General features: G+C 40.9%; 1 long non-coding RNA gene across 1 annotated transcript in view; it reads right to left on the bottom strand.

Moving 5' to 3' along the window:
• LOC309367792 overlaps nucleotides 1–8,844 on the bottom strand; it is a 95,191-nt gene that overhangs the window by 79,208 nt on the left and 7,139 nt on the right. The gene's annotated exons all lie outside the window — the stretch shown is intronic.

The raw sequence follows: 8,844 nt of genomic DNA, 5'->3' as shown, positions 1-8,844 counted from the left end.
GCACGAAATGACCTGTACAAATCACTACAGCTCCCCATGCCAAGCTGCAGTGGGTTAGCAGGATCTGACTGCTTTGAGTCCAGACCTCTGAAGACTCTCTGCAAGGCAGGATTTGCTTTTGAGAAGCTGTTTGTAGTGTTGAAGGATTCACCTCTGTTGCTGCTGTCTCCGTTCAGATTAGCCAGCAAAGTATAACATCGGTGCCTGCTGTTTCATCATGCCTGGTGGGTATATATTGAGATCAAACACTTTACATCTGCACAGGAAGAAAGGCAAGAAATGTATCATACTTAAAAACCAGAAAACAGAAAGGCAACAAACATGGTCATGGCGCTAGTTGTTCCGCTTCAGGCTTTACTTTTAACCAGCAATGCTAAACGCTTGAAGCCAGCCAGCCCTGTGCACATTACTTTTCGTAACAACACAGGAGACAGCAGGTATTTTAAATGCATACATAAATGCATACACAAATGTTATGGGAATCCAGACTTTCTTTTGTGCCAAGTTATTGGATAGGTGCACTTTGAAACTAGGGGTGCCATGAATAGCTGTGATTTCCTACTCCTAATCACCGTTTCAAGGAATGCACAAGCTGTGGGGCACTCAAGACAATGGCAGAATGATTCAGATCGGCATTAATTTATTCACTACTATCTGTGCCTTGAAGAGGAGGGATGTGGTATACATTTTAGGTAATGCTTGTTTTATTTATTCAGCCACCAAAGAAATGTGATTGGGATATAAATCCTGATAATAAATAAGCAATAAATACAAAACAGTCATAGGCCACCTTTATGTCAAAATGCTCTACAAGATGCCTTACATCAATTGTTAAGGGACAAATGAATTATCCCCATGTGTGCCCCATGGGTGGGGAAGATGGTTGGAGGGCAAGAATAGTGCTCCATGGCACGGCCATGCCTATGCCGGTTGGCCTTTGGGGAGTTGACCAGAGAGGGAATGTCTCTCTTCTGGTCCACTCCTGGATTGTACAGTTGGATGACCTTCGTGGTCCCTCCAACTCTAAAATTATATGATTCTATGAAATCATAAGCCCCAGCCAAGCACTGTTTGGGATGTGATGTAAGGGGATTGGGAATGGAAGAACAGTTCCCAGTTGCTTTGCACTCAGCATTGCCTGCCTGCCCTTTTCACTTCGTTCGGAGTTTATTTTGTAGACAGTACTTCCCCTAGCATGAAGATGCGCAAAAGCCCCCTGTTGTAAACAAAAACTGCTCCCTTTCCCTTATGGGGTACACAAGAGTCCTTTGTAGGTTCTCCATCAGTAGGAGAAAATAACAGAGGCCAACCAGAGAATATTGAGAAGCAAAGCAGCTGGTAAGCCTGATCTTTATTAAAGCTGTTGCAACAGGGTGTTCCCCCACACGCAGGAGAGAAGAGGAGGACCCAGGACAAAGGTGTGCAAGCCCTTATATAGACTTTTGAACTGCCTACCCTGGAGCCCAAGACCACCCATCCATACATCATACACATGGTACACCAGAGAAGGGGTGGACTACAACAGAAATCTGAGTGCGTTGTTTTTATCCTGTCTGCCAGGTTACCTGATTAGATTACCTGGGCATCCTGGCAATTATTTTGTTATGATAACTACTCAGTTATTGAATCCAGGTCACAGCTTACCCTATTCATATCTTAACTGTGCCCTTGAGACCAGATTTTTGAACAAAGAGACAATGGGGAGGCTCCCCATTTCCTTCGACCTTGCAGAGAAATATTTGAGGTCAATTTGTAAGAGACAAATGGTTTCAGGACTTTTTCTTTGGGTCTCAGACATGTGGTCTATACATTTATGTATGTGCTTGCTTGGTACATTTATGTAAAACCTTAAAATTCTTATAATACCCCCCTTACTGGGAACTTATAAGGAGGAGGTTCACACACACACACACACACACACACACTCACACTCATATATATTTCAAGGTAGCTCCACCCACTGCTGGCCATGCACCCCACAGTCTGCATACTCCATAGGCTGTTAGGGCAAAGGACCCTCCATATGAGAGATCGCCACCCATGAAGGGGATGTCTGTTTATACATCAGTGTGTCTATTAAGGCCCTTGTCACATGTGAAGAATGCACGGAGTATGGTGTGTGAGGCTGGGACTAGCCGCGGGGGGGGGGGGGGCTGTGACCTCTTCACGTGTAATTTGGGCATATGGGGAGGTGTCATATGGGGGTTCCAGTCTGCACTCCAGACCAACTACTTAAGTTAGAATCCTGTGGCCCCAATGCCTGAGGGTCTGGTGCATCGGTACTCCCTATATTTGCCTCTGATTTTGTGTAAGAAGTGCAAGCACAGGGAAATCTGGTCCATTCCTCTCTTTTTTTTGGGGGGGGGGTGTTATTTCTAAAAGAGCTGTAACACTGCAACCCCAAACACATTTACTAGGCCATAAATTCAGCATAATTCAGTGAGACTTACTTCTGTGTAAACATGGGCTGGTACTGTAGGATTGCAATGCTTAGCCACCTAAATGGTGAGTCTCTTAAATCAAAAGGACTTTCACCCCAGTAAACATGGGAAAACTGTTTTTTTTTTCCCATGTGCTTTGGATTGGGGAGAAAAACACCAGATAAATAAATGTTTTCAAATACAGTATGGTTGGAATGGGGGAAAGTGTTTGCAAGCATCTTCTGGGACACAAACATAATCTAAAAATAAGTTATTGTTATGCGATTCCTTTGTGATTTTCTTCTCCTTTGTACACTATTTTTAATGCATTCCCCCTTGTGCTGTTTCTTACCTTTTGTTCTCTGTTTGTTTCATTAGTTCTAGATTGTTTATGGTTACTTGCTTTTTATTCTAACTGCATTTGCTATTCCCTGCGTCTATCCCCCTGGACAGGCATTCTTCTCTCTTCCACATTACTGCTTTCTATGTGCCAAGATTAAATACTCTTTGATCTTCTTTGCTCCTACTGATCCATTTACATCTCTTCTGTATGTTTTTCTGGTCCTTGGATTACTTAACTCTTAAGTCCCTGATTTATTCTAGGTGCCAAGCTCTGTTTTCAGTTATCTCTCAGAATCTGATACTTTACTTTCTGAAACTATGATTACAGAAACATGTATGGACATCTTTTATCCACCAGTCATTTGTTATCCCAGATTATCTATAGAGTTTTTCAGCAGAGTATGAACGTCCTCCATGTGACAGTAATTATGTAACACATGATGAGTGCTCCTATGTTTTGAGCCTTTGAAATGCAAGTTTTCATCCTAGTTGGCATATAGCTGGGATGAAATTTGGTAACACCCCTCATGGGATGCAAGGAGGATAGGAACAGTCTTTGGACCCAGAGCTCAAAGGATTGTTAATGCAACCCAGTAGAAGACATTACTCCATGCCCACTTTTATAGTGCAGGTCCGTTTGATTCAGTTCCACAGGTTAAGCAGCATTCTTGGGGCAGAGTTTGTTCTGCTACAACAAAGCACCTTTTAGGTTTCCCTTCTTTTTTTAAGTTACAGAAACATATGCAGCCTTTGGCTGCCGACGCTACCTTTTTGTCCCCAGAAACTCGGCACCACCACTTCCATCTCGCACACTGACACTTCAGATTAATTGCCAGCTTTTCCCCTGCTGAACTCAGCCAGCAAGCCACTTATGACTCCAGCAGATGTTTCTGCACTTCTAGCAAGCTAAAAAAGTTTATGTTCCCTTCCGCTTCCTTCTGCATTGACAAATTAACTCCACTGCAGCAGAAGAATTAAAAGGATGGGGGAGGAGAGAGAGAGAACCACCAAAACTTATAGCAAAGAAATAACTAGCTACCAAATTAATTTGAATAATGACCCTGTTAACGCCTCACTTCTATCCAAGTGGGAGGGCTGGAGTCCAAGCTGAGAATAGTCAGAGGCCCAAACCGACCCAGTAAGGGAAAGAAAAACAAACACCATGTTCTTCAACTGAATGCTTCTTCAAGTAATCTGCTTTAGAATTAGGTTTGGTTAATTGAGCTTCAACTACCACTTATTTTTTAAAAAGGAAAATAACCTAGTTGAATTCAAGCCCAGTCCTGACCCTGTCAAGCTGCTGATGACATAGTCTGAATCTTTCCCCTAGCCCCTCTTGAGCCCCCAGTCACACCCTGCGAGATCTCCCATGTCATAATATCCCAGATTTCCTTGACTGATGTTGCAGGAGCACCAGTGTCAACTGTTTCTGCAGCAGGTAAGGAAGGAAGGCTGTCTCTCACCCACCCACCCACCCAGCTTGCTATCTTCTTTCCTGGTGTTTTAAAGCCTGATATTATATAATAGGAACATGGAGAGATGGAAGAAGGCTACCCTACCTGCAGATTTGCAACCAGTAGGTGGCTGGGAGGAGTGTATTGAGGGGTAGCCGTTCTCTGGACTGAAGTGGTAAACATATCTTCCAACTGGCTCACTGTACACAGAAGAATGCTGTTCTGTGATGAGGCTGGGGAACTGCAGATCTGAATTGTCTGCTTTCAGCATAACGTTAGTTGTATCTTCACGACCATCAAAGAAGGTGCAGTCAATTTCACCCTTCCTTTTCTTTTCTCTTTTCTTTTCTTTTCTTTTCTTTTCTTTTCTTTTCTTTTCTTTTCTTTTCTTTCTTTTCCTTCATTTAGCTTTTATGTTTGATCCCTGATGTTGACTTATGTATATCATTTTTCCTTTGTTTTTCAAGCTTTAATAAAAATAGTTTTTTTTAAAAAAATACAGCCTTCTGACAAATATCATCAAATTCCTGACCTACGGATTTCATAACATTTCCTTGGGCCCTCTTGACTTCATCGTGATCTGCTACAAATGTCTCGTCTTCTTCAGTAATCAAGCCAGCATGAATACAGAGGTAATGGTGATGGCAGCTGTGGCCCGTACTATCTCTGATGCTTTGCCTAGTAACATTATGTATTTCTAATGTGTTCTACTCTTTTTTAAAATATTTGAAGTGGAAGGCGTACTTGGTTTTCCTAAGGTCAATTCATAACTTCCATCAGTTCAATCTTGGGCATCAGCTATTTGTTCTTTATTTTCATCAGCAGAGAAAATTATTCAATTTGTTGGCATTGAAGCATTCTGCTTACTTTACTTCAAGGCTTCTTCTCCCGTCTTCTTGCTTTTTGACATGTCTGCTATGCTCAGGCATATATCATATAACTGTAAGTGCTTGGCAGTCATTTTTAATGATTTTTATACAATGTTACCACATTTTTACACACACACAAAAATAAGACAAGATTAAAACATAAAAAGTCAATATTTTAATATGGTTATTTATCAAACAAAACTAAATTATATTAATTTAACCCAAATATCTTTTGAATTCCCAAGTCATGTTACAACTTTTTAGCACCCCTCATTTTTGAAATTTGAAATTTGAAATCTTCAATAAGGAAAGGAAAGGAATCAAGATATTTCGGAAACTAATTACAAACTAGTTACTCCAGACTAATTTCAAAACAGTGCACTCCGCCTGCAAAGCATAACAATTACAAACAGTATCCTTGCCTGGCTGGATGCGCACCTCAATTTTCAGAACCTTGAAACCAAAAAGGGTATTTACTGGTGAATGTAAATGTGCCATCGAATCTAATGCACACCTTAATTTTTGTAGCGTAATTTGGCCAAGAAATGTGCGCATTAGTTTCGAGTAAATCAAGAGGTTGAAGTGCCTAGTGAAAACCAGCAGCTACCAGAATTAGTCCTCTCCAAGCTCCAAGCTGTATTTGTTCATCCCTATTGATCCCACTGTTATAGTAAATGGGGTCTACACAGTTATATTCACAGTAAAGGTTGAAATGCCATAACAGGCTATTTTCTAGTAGTGTGACATGTGAACATGTTCCCCGGAATGGTTAGATCTTCACAGATGGCCGTCTCATATTCAAGGTTTTTTTTAAAACAACAACAACAACAACATTCCTGCACACTCATGTTTTCGATCAACCCAGGAAGAAGAGAATGAGAAGCTGTTTGCACAAGGAAGCCTTTTCCCTCAGTACATAATCCATAATATATTGAACATCTCATAATCCCTGGTTTAGAATAATAAAACACATGTCTTTTCGAAGCAGCCGCAGCAGTCCTTCTGGGAAAAATAAATGAATAAGTAGAACCACACAAGACTAGCACATCAAGTACTTTGTCCTCAAGGAAAATAACCTTTGACCAATTATTTTAGAATCATATCTAAATTGTGGTAATTTCTTTCTTTCATGGGGTATTTGTTTGAAGTCATTGAATTTGCCCCTTGGCTTATTTTTTTCTTCTTCCATTCATTGCTATCCAAAAATGGAAACCTCGATAGAATCAATTATTAAACTTTGTGTTTGTATATGAGTAGTGCTTCAGACCAGCACTTGGCTGCCAACCAGACTAATAGCATCACAATATCCAAATAATAACGATTTGAGATATTTTTAGTTGTAAAAGAAGCCTTTGAGACATTAGTTTGCCAATAACCAAATGCAACATAATGCCCCCCCCTTTCTCTAAATGGATCCTAAACTCTCCATTTGTGACCGGTGATTTTTCTGACAATCAACTGCAAGGGAACGTGGGTGAGATATAGCCCCAGGTGACACAATATTAACTTATATTTAGGCAAAGGGACACACTGTTTCTCCAACTCCCAGCAATGAATGATGTGACATTATTTAGAAAGCCAGTGTCTGTTTGAGACAAATACCCATAATAGTGTGAAAGTGTTTTTGATTTTGGAGCAGAAAAAGCAAACATATATGTGCATCCTGGGGCTTAATGCTGTGAGCATCAATGGCTAGACCTGTTGTTTAAATATACAGAGAAGAAGAAACCTGTTAATCCACAGCAGTTTAATGTAATATCAAAGTCGTGAACCTCTTCTTTCTAAAATGTGTGAAACTGCCTTGAGTCTAAACTGAAAAAGTAGAATGTTTCTGGATCTCACAGTTGAAACCCTGCAAAGTGAAGCATCATCAAAGGTTTCTGAGTAGGGCTACTTTTGGAATATGTGAAAACATTCCTTCTCTTTTTGTGCCGTCTTCCATCTCTCCATGCTTTCAGAAAATCACAGGAAGTCAATGGAGTGCCTTTGAAAGCTACATGTGTTCAAATAACCTGTGCCTGTGGAGTTTTTACACACATGCCTTGAAAAAGCTCTTGCATCAACTCACACACATTAGAACAGTGGAAAGGCTCATGCATGTCTGCCAGTTATGCTTATGGAATATGTGTTCAAATGACCGTTGAAAGGCTTATCCAACTGACGGCAAGGCATTACTGGTAGGCACCTACACACATGTGCATTTTATTCTGCCTCTATTTTCCCCTGTTCCACAACATGATTGTACAAGAGTTTGTACCTCTACACTGAGCCCCCTGTGGAAAATAAAAACCAGAGTTGAACTATTCAGAAGCTTCACGATAATTGCCCACACCAATGGAACAACAGGATCCACACCAGAAATAAACCATGGCAATTTATTGCAATCCTCCTAAATGTGAAAGCCTGGATAATTCAGTTGGTTAGAGTGTGGTTCTGATAAAACCAAGGTTGCAGGTTTGATCCCCATATGGGACAGCTGCATATTCCTGCACTGATGTAAATTCCTGTACTGCAGGGGGTTGGACTGGATCAGGTTTCCTCAACCTCAGCCCTCCAGATGTTTTGAGACTACAATTCCCATCATCCCTGACCACTGGTACTACTAGCTAGGGATCATGGGAGTTGTAGGCCAAAAACATCTGGAGGGCTGAGTTTGAGGAAGCTTGGACTAGATGATCCTCAGGGTCGCTTCCAACTCTACAATTTGATGCTTCTATGATTCCTACTAGTTACAAAGTGGTATGGCTTCATCCAGCACCAGTTCGAGTTCCTCTCTAAACCACCCTTCATGGGATTTCAAGAGGAAGGAAGTAAATCATCACATGTTTACACATACTACCATCATCTGCAGAGGTTATTGCAGGTGTGAGCTGTTCTGGTTGCAGAAAACAAACAGTTTGTACTGCTCTCAACTAGAGATGAGATGTCATGCCCTGGTGGAGCCCTGTTCTTCCTGCAGGGTCAAAGTCTGGGGTGGGGAGAAAGAGAGAGAAAAGAAAGACCTGATTCTCTGCTAGAGGTGAGGAGAAATTTAATTCAATTCATGTTTAAAGGCAAATCTACATGATTCACATTTCCCGAACTGAAACACAGCCATCTTTCGAAATCCATACTTATTTGAATTTTGTATTGTGGTTCTCCAGGCAAGTAATGTGAAGAAAAATTCTTTAGTAGGGCAAAATGTGCATTAAAATACATATATTGATTAAAATAACATACAAAAAAAAGCATTAGATTAGGGGAAATGCATTGAGAAGATGTATTAGGCAAAGCCGTACACAAAAATGTGTAATTAGAAGAAACTCACAATAAAATGCTCATTGATGTGGAAATGTGGAGTCCTGAAATTAAGATCGGAAAAAATAGAAACTGAGAGAAGCTAACAGGTCCACCCATTTCTATTCTCTTCATGAATGGCCCTGGGTGGATGTCTCAAGGAAGGTCAGGGCAAGCTCATAGGTTGGAAAAGTAAGCTGAGGTTTGTTTTCCAAAAGCAGCCAGTGGGTACAGGGAAGAAAGAAGCAGAGGAGCTGCCAAGACCAAGGAAACAAGAAATGTTTGCAGGGCCAGGAAGGAGTGTGGGAAGAGTCTATGACAGAGCAAGAAGCAGAGTCTGTGAGATGCACGTAGTAGATGCAGTCTTACACAGATATTGCCTGCTACTACTCGCTTTGAATTCTTATTCATTGCTCAGAAATGTGACCTATTCATTTATTATTCATAAAATGTGTAACAGAAAGGAGAAACTTTTTAGGAATC

This window comes from Podarcis melisellensis (assembly GCF_964234715.1).
Source record: "Podarcis melisellensis genome assembly, chromosome: 4".
NCBI classification, from domain to species: domain Eukaryota; kingdom Metazoa; phylum Chordata; class Lepidosauria; order Squamata; family Lacertidae; genus Podarcis; species Podarcis melisellensis.
This window is presented reverse-complemented; position numbering and strand designations above follow the sequence as displayed.